At 38.6% G+C, this 13,679-nt stretch overlaps 1 protein-coding gene across 4 annotated transcripts in view; it reads left to right on the top strand.

Annotated features, from left to right (window-relative positions):
* Positions 1 to 1,639: 1,639 nt before the first annotated feature.
* The window catches only part of LOC133563648 (caprin-1-like), a 99,763-nt gene continuing 87,723 nt past the window's right edge, over positions 1,640 to 13,679 (top strand). For 2 of the 4 annotated variants that reach the window (XM_061917908.1, XM_061917909.1), the window contains exon 1: positions 1,640 to 1,767. The gene's annotated coding sequence lies outside the window, so the exon portion shown is untranslated. The remainder of the gene's footprint in view (positions 1,768 to 13,679) is intronic. The other 2 variants (XM_061917906.1, XM_061917907.1) reach the window with 2 other exon arrangements.

The raw sequence follows: 13,679 nt of genomic DNA, 5'->3' as shown, positions 1-13,679 counted from the left end.
CAGACTCCCTCATGTGCCGTCAGGTGCACAACACCTGACGTAAATCGTTGGCCAATCAAAAAGCAACCCTATAACGCTATAGCCAACATTCACCAGGAGATGGCGACAGACAACAGAATCACTCTATTACAGACGGCGTCGCCATGGCTATAACTTCCTCGTTTTTCTGCTTTGTCTCCTTGTGTGTGCAGTTTTTTATTCAAATCCGTAGATATTGTGCGTGATTGGGCGTGGCCTCCAGCTCCAGCTGAATTTCGGGAGATTTTCGGGAGAAAATTTCTTCCGGGAGGTTTTCGGGAGAGGCGCTGAATTCCGGGAGTCTCCCGGAAAATCCAGGAGGGTTGGCAAGTATGGCCAGACGGGAGCCTTTTTTTTTTTCGTAAAACATTTGCCGACATGCACCTGAAAGACTATCAGACCAGGAGAAACTAAATTATTTTGTCTGGTGAGACAAAGATTGAAGTATTTGGCGTGAATGCCAGGCCACTTTTGTCATTTCTGCCAGAGGTTTGTCAAGAAAGGGCGGTGAATACTGCAATTTAGTTATTTTCTATCATTTAACTAAATAAAGACATTGTTTTCACATTGTCAATTTGGGGTATTGTTTGAAGAATTTTGAGGGAAATATCAATATATTCCATTTTGGAATAACAAAATGTGGAAAAAGCGAGGTAGACTGATTGGCAACCAAGACCAGGTGTGCTCAGGTTGCCAATCAGGGACAGGTGAGGGGAAAACAGCGCTCACTCAGCCAGACAGGAAATGGAACCAAAATAAGAGCGCTGACCAGAAAATAAACATAGAACACAGGAAACCCCTCATTATTCTTGCAATTGCACTGTAATATATTTAAATATATTATTATTTATTGACATGTTAAAAAAAACAGTAGGTAAAAAGTCAAAGTTGTTCTATGAAAAATTTAATACATAGTGTCATGTAACATTATTGAAGTATTTGGCATGAATGCCATTTGAGGTGTTGTTTGTAGAATTTTGAGGGAAATATCAATATATTCCATTTTGGAATAACAAAATGTGGAAAAAGTAAAGTAGCCTACTTGGCAACCAATACCAGGTGTGCTCATGTTGCCAATCAGGGACAGGTGAGGGGAAAACAGCGCTCACGGAGCCAGACAGGAAATGGAACCAAAATAAGACGCTGACCACTGGGTGTGAGTTTTCCTTGCCCTTATGTGGGCCTACCGAGGATGTCGTAGTGGTTTGTGTTGTGGTTTGTGCAGCCCTTTGAGACAGTAGTGATTTAGGGCTATATAAATAATCATTGATTGATTGATTGATTTTCCGGAAAATAAACATAGAACACAGGAAACCCATCATTATTCTTGCTAATTGCACTGTAATATATTTAAATAGATTATTATTTTGTGACATATTAAAACAAACAGCAGGTAAAAAGTCAAAGTTGTTCTATGAAAAACTTTATACATAGTATGACATAACCGTATCATGAATTGAATAACGTGGACCCCGACTTAAACAAGTTAAACTTATTGGGGTGTTGCCATTTAGTGGTCATTTGTAGGGAATAAGTACTGTAAGGTGCAATCTACAAATAAAAGTTTCAATCAATCAATCAATGAGGTAACGAGAAGCGACCTTTATTTTGAAGGCGAGTTTCTCCCTCCCCTAGTTTCCGGTCGTCGCCGCGCGGCAGTCAGACGCTGACTACTTTACTCACCTGACATGTTTACGTCTTTCAGCGCTTCTGTTTCCTGTTTCCTCCCCCAAGTGCCATGGAAACATTGTAAGTACTGCGTGTGTTTTATGAGTGTAAATGTACAAACAGTTCTCTGAGACAATAGCTTTCTGTTTTAGCTTGTTGCTACTTAGCATGTAGCTGCTTTGCGCGCTAGCTCACTCCGATGCTATGTTTGCTTCTCTCCTTCTCAGTAACAGAATATCATATCTCTTATCCTGCGTTATTTGCAACCATTCCACGTGTCTATCTTATTCATGTGTAGACTTTCAACGAGACATGGCTCGCTCGGTAGAGTCGTAGACATGTTGCAAGGGTACACAGCATGGAGTGCTAATGAGACGCGGGGCCGCCATCTTGGAGTGGTGATCCGCTCCACTCAGTGCAATTCATTAGTCAGGAGCAATCAACTGTCAGCGCATTTCATTCATCTTATCCCACTGAATACCACTCATTTTCACATATTTTTTTGTCATACGTGTAGCTATGATAAAGGACACATGTTTCATTATTCATAGTTTGCTTAGCAGTAATACCATCCATCCATCCATCATCTTCCGCTTATCCGAGGTCGGGTCGCGGGAGCAGCAGCCTAAGCAGGGAAGCCCAGACTTCCCTATCTCCAGCCACTTCGTCTAGCTCTTCCCGGGGGATCCCGAGGCGTTCCCAGGCCAGCCGGGAGACATAGTCTTTCCAACGTGTCCTGGGTCTTCCCCGTGGCCTCCTACCAGCTGAACGTGCCCTAAACACATCCCTAGGGAGGCGTTCGGGTGGCATCCTGACCAGATGCCCGAACCACCTCATCTGGCTCCTCTCGATGTGGAGGAGCAGCGGCTTTACTTTGAGCTCCTCCCGGATGGCAGAGCTTCTCACCCTATCTCTAAGGGAGAGCCCCGCCACCCGGCGGAGGAAACTCATTTGGGCCGCTTGTACCCGTGATCTTATCCTTTCGGTCATGACCCAAAGCTCATGACCATAGGTGAGGATGGGAACGTAGATCGACCGGTAAATTGAGAGCTTTGCCTTCCGGCTCAGCTCCTTCTTCACCACAACGGATCGATACAACGTCCGCATTACTGAAGACGCCGCACCGATCCGCCTGTCGATCTCACGATCCACTCTTCCCCCACTCGTGAACAAAACTCCTAGGTACTTGAACTCCTCCACTTGGGGCAGGGTCTCCTCCCCAACCCGGAGATGGCACTCCACCCTTTTCCTCTCTGAGCTGCCACCTTACCGTGGTAGAGGAGTTTGCGTGTCCCAATGATCCTAGGAGCTATGTTGTCTGGGGGTTTTCATGCCCCCTGGTAGGGTCTCCCAAGACAAACAGGTCCTAGGTGAGTGATCAGACAAAGAGCAGCTCAAAGACTTCTATGGAATTACAACGAAATGAACCCAGATTTCCCTCGCCCGGACGTGGGTCACCGGGGCCCCGCTCTGGAGCCAGGCCCGGAGTTGGGGCACGATGGCGAGCGCCTGGTGGTCGGGCCTGTCCCCATGGGGCCCGGCCGGGCACAGCCCGAAGAGGCAACGTGGGTCATCCCTCCAATGGGCTCACCACTCATAGGAGGGGCCATAGAGGTCGGGTGCATTGTGAGCTGGGCGACAGCCGAAGGCAGGGCACTTGGCGGTCCGATCCTCGGCTACAGAAGCTAGCAGTAATACAATATTCTTATATGCTATAAGTCAGTGGTTCTCAAATGGGGGTACTTGAAGGTATGCCAAGGGGTACGTGACATTTTTTTTAAATATTCTAAAAATAGCAACAATTCAAAAATCCTTTATAAATATGAAGAGTTCATACGCAAAAACCGATAAACGCCATTTTGATAAAGTTTAGCCCAGCCTCGGTAATATATAGTCCGCCACTTCTATTGTGGTATACCAAAATCAATTTGTTTGCAAATGCGGACAAATGTCGCTTTTAACGTCATTTAGTTCAGCGATTTATTGCAAAGGCCGATAAGCGCCATGGATCATTTACCACAAAAGCCGATATATCCGTTTGCCCAACCAGCGCTGCAGTACGGGATCACGTGACAAACAAAATGGCGGCGCGCACGGAGTCACTCAGTGTTGTTATCCACGCATGAATCACTTGGAAGCTTCTCCTGTGAACAATGTTAAGCCAGCGAAAAAAACTGACGTGTTGAAGTTATTATTTGATGTTGGCGCTAGCACGCGTGTCCGTGAGTTTTACACCGCTGCGTTAAACGATGTTGTCGAGCATGGAGCTAATGTCGATAGCGATGATGAGTGAGCTGTTGTCTGCACAGGAGTGTTTTTGAGAGGCAAACCAGGTTGAGCATGTGTGCTTGTTTCATTAATAAAACATTGTCTTTATTGCAACACTGTTTTTTTTGTTTTTTCATTTGGTGCTGAAAAGCACGAGGTAAATATGCGAGGTCACAGTTCCAAAAAAGCATGTCCGGTTAGCAAGTACGAAAAAACAATGTTCGCAGGGACAGCTAGATTTATACGTACCAAGGGATCGAAACTGTTAAATAATGAAGTAAAGAAATGTGAACAGTTGTTACGTTGAAATGTGGCTTTCGATAAATTTCACGTTCTGTTTTTCTCTCTATCTTTATCTTGAATATTATGCGAAATAACGACCGCAAAGAAAACGATTTTGGAGATATCTGTTTTTGCAACATATCATAATTTGGATATATCTGCTTTTGACGTAAAACCACATCAAACACTCTTATTTGAAAGCCATTCATTACATCAGCATTTCTTAAAAGTTTAGGCTTTCATGACTTGCTTATGTTGATATTAAATAAACCATTGTATGCTTGTACATGTACCGGCAACACCAGCAGGCAGAAAATCGTTAATATACAGAATCGGTCAAAATGGATTTATCTGCTTTTGCATATGAACTCTTCATATATTTATCGAATAATACTTCAACAAAATATGAATGTACGTTCATAAAGTGTGAAAAGAAATACAACAATGCAATATTCAGTGTTGACAGCTAGATTTTTTGTAGACATGTTCCATAAATATTGATGTTAAAGATTTCTGTTTTTGTGAAGAAATGTTTAGAAGTAAATTGATGAATCCAGATGGATCTCTATTACAATCCCCAAAGAGGGCTCTTTAAGTTGATGATTACTTCTATGTGGAGAAATCTGCATTTATCATTGAATTACTTGTTTATTTATCAACAAGTTTTTAGTTATTTTTATATATTTTTTCCAAATAGTTGAAGAAAGACCACTACAAATGAGAAATATTTTGCACTGTTGTAAAATTTAACAATTCAGAAAGTGATGACATAGTGCTGTATTTTACTTCTTATCTCTTTTTTTCAACCAAAAATGCTTTGCTGTGATTAGGGGGTACTTGAATTAAAAACATGTCCACAGGGGGTACATCACTGAAAAAAGGTTGAGAACCACTGCTATAAGTGACCAGACGTCCAAGATTAAAACTGGGACTATAATCCCAGAGAAGGGGGAAAAAACGGTCAGCTCTTTTTAAATTGAAGAAACAATATGATTAGGTTATATATACATGCATATATCCTACATAAAAATTGTTTTTTTTTGATTGATTGAAAATGTTAGTAGATTGCACAGTACAGTACATATTCCGTACAATTGACCACTAAATGGTAACACCCCAATAAGTTTTTAAACTTTTTTAAGTCGGGGTCCACGTTAATCAATTCATGGTTGGAAAGCTAGACTAAATTTACACTTGTATAATACTCTAATGCTACTGTCCATCTGATTGTTTAGTTAGCTAACATATATTACCCCCTACACAACTGAGACTGTGGTCCTAACTTTTACCCCTGTTGGCTTTTACAATCTTCATCATTTATTTCAACTTTGTTATTCAAGTATGACAACACAACCAATGTTAAATCTCACTTGTGAAAAGTAATCCCCCGATTCCTATTTTCAACAATCTGCTCATTTGAGTAGGAAAACACTGAACACCATCTTTGTTTTCTACCTGTCAACTGTCAGTTTAGCATGTTTGTTTACTACCTGTCAACTGTCAGTTTAGCATGTTTGTTTACTACCTGTCAACTGTCACTTTAGCATCTTTGTTTTCTACCTGTCAACTGTCACTTTAGCATCTTTGTTTTCTACCTGTCAACTGTCACTTTAGCATCTTTGTTTTCTACCTGTCAACTGTCACTTTAGCATCTTTGTTTTCTACCTGTCAACTGTCACTTTAGCATCTTTGTTTTCTACCTGTCAACTGTCACTTTAGCATCTTTGTTTTCTACCTGTCAACTGTCACTTTAGTAGGTCTTTGTTTTCTACCTGTCAACTGTCACTTTAGCATCTTTGTTTTCTACCTGTCAACTGTCACTTTAGCATCTTTGTTTTCTACCTGTCAACTGTCACTTTAGCATCTTTGTTTTCTACCTGTCAACTGTCACTTTAGCATCTTTGTTTTCTACCTGTCAACTGTCACTTTAGTAGGTCTTTGTTTTCTACCTGTCAACTGTCAGTTTAACATCTTTTTCTACCTGTCAACTGTCAGTTTAACATCTTTTTCTACCTGTCAACTGTCAGTTTAACATCTTTTTCTACCTGTCAACTGTCACTTTAGCATCTTTTTCTACCTGTCAACTGTCACTTTAGCATCTTTTTCTACCTGTCAACTGTCACTTTAGCATCTTTTTCTACCTGTCAACTGTCACTTTAGCATCTTTTTCTACCTGTCAACTGTCACTTTAGCATCTTTTTCTACCTGTCAACTGTCACTTTAGCATCTTTTTCTACCTGTCAACTGTCACTTTAGCATCTTTTTCTACCTGTCAACTGTCACTTTAGCATCTTTGTTTTCTACCTGTCAACTGTCACTTTAGCATCTTTGTTTTCTACCTGTCAACTGTCACTTTAGCATCTTTGTTTTCTACCTGTCAACTGTCACTTTAGCATCTTTGTTTTCTACCTGTCAACTGTCACTTTAGCATCTTTGTTTTCTACCTGTCAACTGTCACTTTAGCATCTTTGTTTTCTACCTGTCAACTGTCACTTTAGTAGGTCTTTGTTTTCTACCTGTCAACTGTCACTTTAGCATCTTTGTTTTCTACCTGTCAACTGTCACTTTAGCATCTTTGTTTTCTACCTGTCAACTGTCACTTTAGCATCTTTGTTTTCTACCTGTCAACTGTCACTTTAGCATCTTTGTTTTCTACCTGTCAACTGTCACTTTAGCATCTTTGTTTTCTACCTGTCAACTGTCACTTTAGCATCTTTGTTTTCTACCTGTCAACTGTCACTTTAGTAGGTCTTTGTTTTCTACCTGTCAACTGTCACTTTAGTAGGTCTTTGTTTTCTACCTGTCAACTGTCACTTTAGCATTTTTGTTTTCTACCTGTCAACTGTCACTTTAGCATCTTTGTTTTCTACCTGTCAACTGTCACTTTAGCATCTTTGTTTTCTACCTGTCAACTGTCACTTTAGCATCTTTGTTTTCTACCTGTCAACTGTCAGTTTAGCATCTTTGTTTTCTACCTGTCAACTGTCAGTTTAGCATCTTTGTTTTCTACCTGTCAACTGTCAGTTTAGCATCTTTGTTTTCTACCTGTCAACTGTCAGTTTAACATCTTTGTTTTCTACCTGTCAACTGTCACTTTAGCATCTTTTTCTACCTGTCAACTGTCACTTTAGCATCTTTTTCTACCTGTCAACTGTCACTTTAGCATCTTTTTCTACCTGTCAACTGTCACTTTAGCATCTTTTTCTACCTGTCAACTGTCACTTTAGCATCTTTTTCTACCTGTCAACTGTCACTTTAGCATCTTTTTCTACCTGTCAACTGTCACTTTAGCATCTTTTTCTACCTGTCAACTGTCACTTTAGCATCTTTTTCTACCTGTCAACTGTCACTTTAGCATCTTTTTCTACCTGTCAACTGTCACTTTAGCATCTTTGTTTTCTACCTGTCAACTGTCACTTTAGCATCTTTGTTTTCTACCTGTCAACTGTCACTTTAGCATCTTTGTTTTCTACCTGTCAACTGTCACTTTAGCATCTTTGTTTTCTACCTGTCAACTGTCACTTTAGCATCTTTGTTTTCTACCTGTCAACTGTCACTTTAGCATCTTTGTTTTCTACCTGTCAACTGTCACTTTAGCATCTTTGTTTTCTACCTGTCAACTGTCACTTTAGCATCTTTGTTTTCTACCTGTCAACTGTCACTTTAGCATCTTTGTTTTCTACCTGTCAACTGTCACTTTAGCATCTTTGTTTTCTACCTGTCACCTGTCACTTTAGCATCTTTGTTTTCTACCTGTCACCTGTCACTTTAGCATCTTTGTTTTCTACCTGTCACCTGTCACTTTAGCATCTTTGTTTTCTACCTGTCACCTGTCACTTTAGCATCTTTGTTTTCTACCTGTCACCTGTCACTTTAGCATCTTTGTTTTCTACCTGTCACCTGTCACTTTAGCATCTTTGTTTTCTACCTGTCACCTGTCACTTTAGCATCTTTGTTTTCTACCTGTCAACTGTCACTTTAGCATCTTTGTTTTCTACCTGTCAACTGTCACTTTAGCATCTTTGTTTTCTACCTGTCAACTGTCACTTTAGCATCTTTGTTTTCTACCTGTCAACTGTCACTTTAGCAGGTCTTTGTTTTCTACCTGTCAACTGTCACTTTAGCAGGTCTTTGTTTTCTACCTGTCAACTGTCACTTTAGCAGGTCTTTGTTTTCTACCTGTCACTTTAGCATCTTTGTTTTCTACCTGTCAACTGTCACTTTAGCAGGTCTTTGTTTTCTACCTGTCAACTGTCACTTTAGCAGGTCTTTGTTTTCTACCTGTCACTTTAGCATCTTTGTTTTCTACCTGTCAACTGTCACTTTAGCATCTTTGTTTTCTACCTGTCAACTGTCACTTTAGGCTGCTCACAGGCTCCTCATCACCACTTCAAGATGGCGGCCGAATTTCTCGCGTCACAGCAGCCAATGCTGCTTATAAGATGTCTATGAGTAGAGTGGCTGTGCCAGCAACTTGAGGGTTCCAGGTTCAATCCCCCCTTTCGTCCTCCTCGTCACTGCTGTTGTTTCCTTGGGCAAGACACTTTACCCACCTGCTCCCAGTGCCACCCACATTGGTTTAAATGTAACTTGGGTTTCACTATGTAAAAGCGCTATATAAATATAATTCACTTCACTTATATACTTACTAATCAGTTTATGACAGTGGTGTCAAACTCATTTTTAGATGGGGGGGCCACGTGGAGAAAATCTACTCTGCAATTCCCAATGGTGAAATCACAGCATGATAACTTAAAAAGAAAGACAACTTCATATTGTTTTTTTTCTTGTTTAAAAATAGAACAAGCACATTCTGAAAATGTACAAATCATAATGTTGTTGGTTTTTTTTACACTTACATGTTGTGGTCTCTTTATTCGTCGTTATTTATACTTTCTGAATAAATTATGTGATAATGCAGCGGCGGCGATGACCAAGAAGAGCGCGAAGTTGGAATATAATTACAACACTTTATGTACATATTTATATACATATTTATATAATATTTACATATTTACATGATATGTGACTGCAAGCTCCATTCACAGACAGCGTCCCATTGCTTTTATGAGCAGTCGAGCGAGTCAAAAGCCCCAAAATTTTTTTTTATTTTTTTTTTTGTGGCGGCCGTAATTCTTTCGTGGCGGGCCGCCACAAATAAATGAATGTGTGGGAAACCCTGGGTGAGGGAAACGAGCACTCAGGGAGACATGCAGGAAATGTAACCAAAATAAGAGCGCTGACAGGAAATAAACATAACCAGACCATCAGTATCAAGCCTGACATTAATACAATTTGGATATATGCGCTTTTCATTTTACCCCAAGCTTATAAACCTATAACACGGTTCATAATGTGGATTTAAGGTCTTCTGTTTACTTTCTGAATTTTTACATACATTTCTCAAAGGTCCACTTGCTCCATCAGAGTCCATTAGGATGAATTGACAACTGCCTGCAAGTTCTGTGCAAATACATTAAAAACAAGGGAGCAGAATTACAAATGCCTCCAATGTTCGTTGAACAACTAAAAAACTGAATGTTAAAAATATATTTCATAAATACCTTGCATTTTTTTTTAAACATCATGCAACATTTTCACATGTGAAAGTCACAACCCTTAAGTGTACATGATCTACTGTATTTTTCCACAACATATCAGATTAATTGCACATCAGCAAGGGTCACCGGTGTTAATGCAGTCAGGCACACTTACTGCATGCCTTGTTGCTAGTGCACATATGTGTGAGCATAACACTGACTGTGGTGCTGCAGTAGTTAAACATGGTAACATCTGTGTGCGGTGATTATGCCATTAATTATATTCATTTCCATCTGCTGCTGATGCAGTGTTGATTTCAATACTATCGCTTGCAGTCAGTCAAGGAGATCCTAACAGTGTCCAGGGGTGGGAGATTTATCTTTTAGTCGTTTATCTGACCCTATGGACTCTACCGTTGGCTACTGGGGTGATTTCAAGATTGAACAGGTCATGTACAATTAAAAACAATCATAAATTTTACTTTTTTTTTTTTTAATAAATATTTATTTATTCATTTTATAGGGAAATCACAATACAGGTACTGAGAAACAATACACAAATAAAAGTGTAAAGAAAACCAACCTCCCACCCCCCGTCCTACATTTCAGACACAAAGGGTGGCAATGTACTGCCTTCCTCTTCACCATAAGCAGATATAAAATTAAACTGACGAAAACATATTTTTTTCACTTACTCACATTTTAAGCCTCATTATGGATGTTTGTCCCAACATCTTCTGCAGGTTTTGCACTAGCGTCACTTTCTTCATCTTGCCCACACACTGACATCAACACTGCGGCCTTCTATTGGGTCCTCCTGTCAACTGCAATCTGTGTCAAATACACATTCATAATGTGTTAAAGGTGTATAATTATACGGTATCCTCACGGTTCGATGCATATCTCAGGATCACGGTTTGGTTCATTTTCAGTACAGTAAAGCCAATAAATACAAATCTTGAATAAAAAAAAATTAAATCACATAGCCTAATATATCTTAACTTGTGAAGTTTCAATGATTTACTCTGCAATTTAAGGGATGTAGCAGCAAAATCCCCATAAACATTTCTGAAGGTCCCCCCATTCCATCCTAATCCCAACGTCACCGTCTCCTACACCCACACGTATGTTTACATGCACAAATGTGTGTGTGTGTGTATGTATGTATATATATATATATATATATATATATATATATATATATATATGTATATATATGTATGTATATGTGTATATATATATATATATATATATATATATATATATATATATATATATATATATATATATGTATGTATGTATATGTGTGTGTATATATATATATATATATATATATATATGTATGTATGTATATGTGTGTGTATATATATATATATATATATGTATGTGTATATGTATGTATATATATATATGTGTATATATATATATATATATATATATATATATATATATATATATATATATATATATATATATATATATATATATATATATTAGGGCTGCGAATCTTTGGGTGTCCCACAATTCGATTCAATATTGATTCATGGGGTCGAGATTTGATAATATATCGATTTTTTTTTTCTATTCAACGCGATTCTCGATTAAAAAACATATTTTTCCGATTTCAAAAGGATTGTGTATTCATTCAATACATAGATTTCAGCAGGATCTACCCCAGTCTGCTCACATGCTAGCAGAGTAGTAGATTAAAAAAAAAAAAAAAAGCTTTTATAATTGTAAAGGACAATGTTTTATCAACTGATTGCAATAATGTAAATTAGTTTGAATTATTAAACGAACCAAAAATAAGACTTATTTTATCTTTGTGAAAACATTGGACACTGTGTTGTCAAGCTTATGAGATGCCATGCAAGTGTAAGCCACTTTTTTATTATTTTTATAAATGTCTAATGATAATGTCAATGAGGGATTTTTAATCACTGCTATGCTGAAATGATAACTAATATTGATACTGTTGTTGATAACATTCACTACTTTTGGTTTGTTCTGTGTGGTGTTTGTGTCTCCTCAATTGCTCTGTTTATTGCAGTTCTGAGTGTTGCTGGCTCAGCTTTGCTTTTGGAATTGGATTGCATTGTTATGGTATTGCTGTGTCGTGGTTTGTTGGATTGATTTAAAAAAAAAAAACGATTTAAAAAAAATAAGAATCAATTCTGAATCAGGGCTCCAAACACAACAAGTTTAGTTTATATCAAAAAGTTGTATTTTGGTTTCATCTGACCACATGACATTCTCCCAATCCTCTGCTGTATCATCCATGTATCCATTTTGGTATCAACTCAACTGGTCGTGTTTGGAGGAAGAAGAATACTGAGTTGCATCCCACTCTACCAACCGGTTTAGCTCGGTTGGTAGAGTGGCTGTGCCAGCAACTTGAGGGTTGCAGGTTCAATTCCCGCTTCTGCCAACCTAGTCACTGCCGTTGTGTCCTTGGGCAAGACACTTTACCCACCTGCTCCCAGTGCCACCCACACTGCTTTAAATGTAACTTAAATATTGGGTTTCACTATGTAAAGCGCTTTGAGTCACTAGAGAAAAAAAGTGCTATATATAAATATAATTCACAACACCATACCTACTGTGAAGCATGGGGGTGGAAACATCATGCTTTGGGGCTGTTTTTCTGCTAAGGGGACAGGACGATTGATCCGTGTTAAGGAAAGAATGAATGGGGCCATGTATCGTGAGATTTTGAGCCAAAACCTCCTTCCATTAGTGAGAGCTTTGAATGGTTGACCAAATACTTATTTTCCACCATCATTTACAAATAAATTCTTTAAAATTCCTACAATGTGAATTCCTGGATTTTTTTTTCACATTCTGTCTCTCACAGTTGAAGTGTACCTATGATGAAAATGACAGACCTCTGTCATCATTTGAAGTGGGAGAACTTGCACAATCGCTGGCTGACTAAATACTTTTTTGCCCCACTGTATATATATATAATAATTAATACAGGCCAAACGTTTGGACACAACTTTCAATGTGTTTCCTTTATTTTCATGACTATTTACATTGTAGATTGTCACATCAAAACTGTGAATGAACACATGTGGAGTTATGTACTTAATTTCAAAAGGCAAAATAACTGAAAACATGTTTTATATTGTAGTTTCTTCAAAATAGCCAGCCTTTGCTCTGATTACTGCTGTGCACACTCTTGGCATTCTCTCCATGAGCTTCAAGAGGTAGTCACCTGGAATGGTTTTCACTTCACAGGTGTTGCTTGAAGCTCCTGGAAAATGCTGCATGAGACACTGCACGTTGATATAGTTCTGTAAAAAATATTGCAAATTTTAAGACAGTGAACAGTGTGTGACTTAATGCAATAATCTCAGTCTCTTAAGTTTTCATTATTGGTTTGTTCAAAATGTTCACACATTGTACATTTATTTTTCTATCACTACACGGTGATGACTGGAAGGCAGGGAGTAACTCAGCCCTAACCCAGTTAGTATGGTTTGTTGAGTTAGCACAGGGTTAATATGTGGAAATGACAAATTATGTACTTGATACACAGAAAAGTTTTATTCATGCTTTATTTAGCTTTTTGTTTCATCCTAGATGGTTAACGACTTAACGTTTAATTGCTTTGTCAATACACTTAGATGAAGTCTAAGTCAATTGTGTTGTTCATGGTGTTTCTGAAACTGTACCAATATTTTCCTTGGAATTTTTAACTACCTTGGAGTGTTTTGTCAAGAGGATTATTTGTGATATGTACATGTTCTGAATGTGCTAGTTTTATTTTGGGCCAAATTAAAACAAAGAAAACAATCCGGAGTTGTCACAGTTGTTTATTTTTAAGTTACTATGCCATGATTTTACCCAACCTTCCCACGTGGGAATACATGTTCCTCCATGCGGCCCCTGAGCTAAAAT

This window comes from Nerophis ophidion, linkage group LG12 (assembly GCF_033978795.1).
Source record: "Nerophis ophidion isolate RoL-2023_Sa linkage group LG12, RoL_Noph_v1.0, whole genome shotgun sequence".
Classification (NCBI taxonomy): Eukaryota; Metazoa; Chordata; class Actinopteri; order Syngnathiformes; family Syngnathidae; genus Nerophis; species Nerophis ophidion.
Note: the sequence above shows the minus strand (reverse complement) of the source record. Positions and strands in the feature narration are given on the sequence as shown.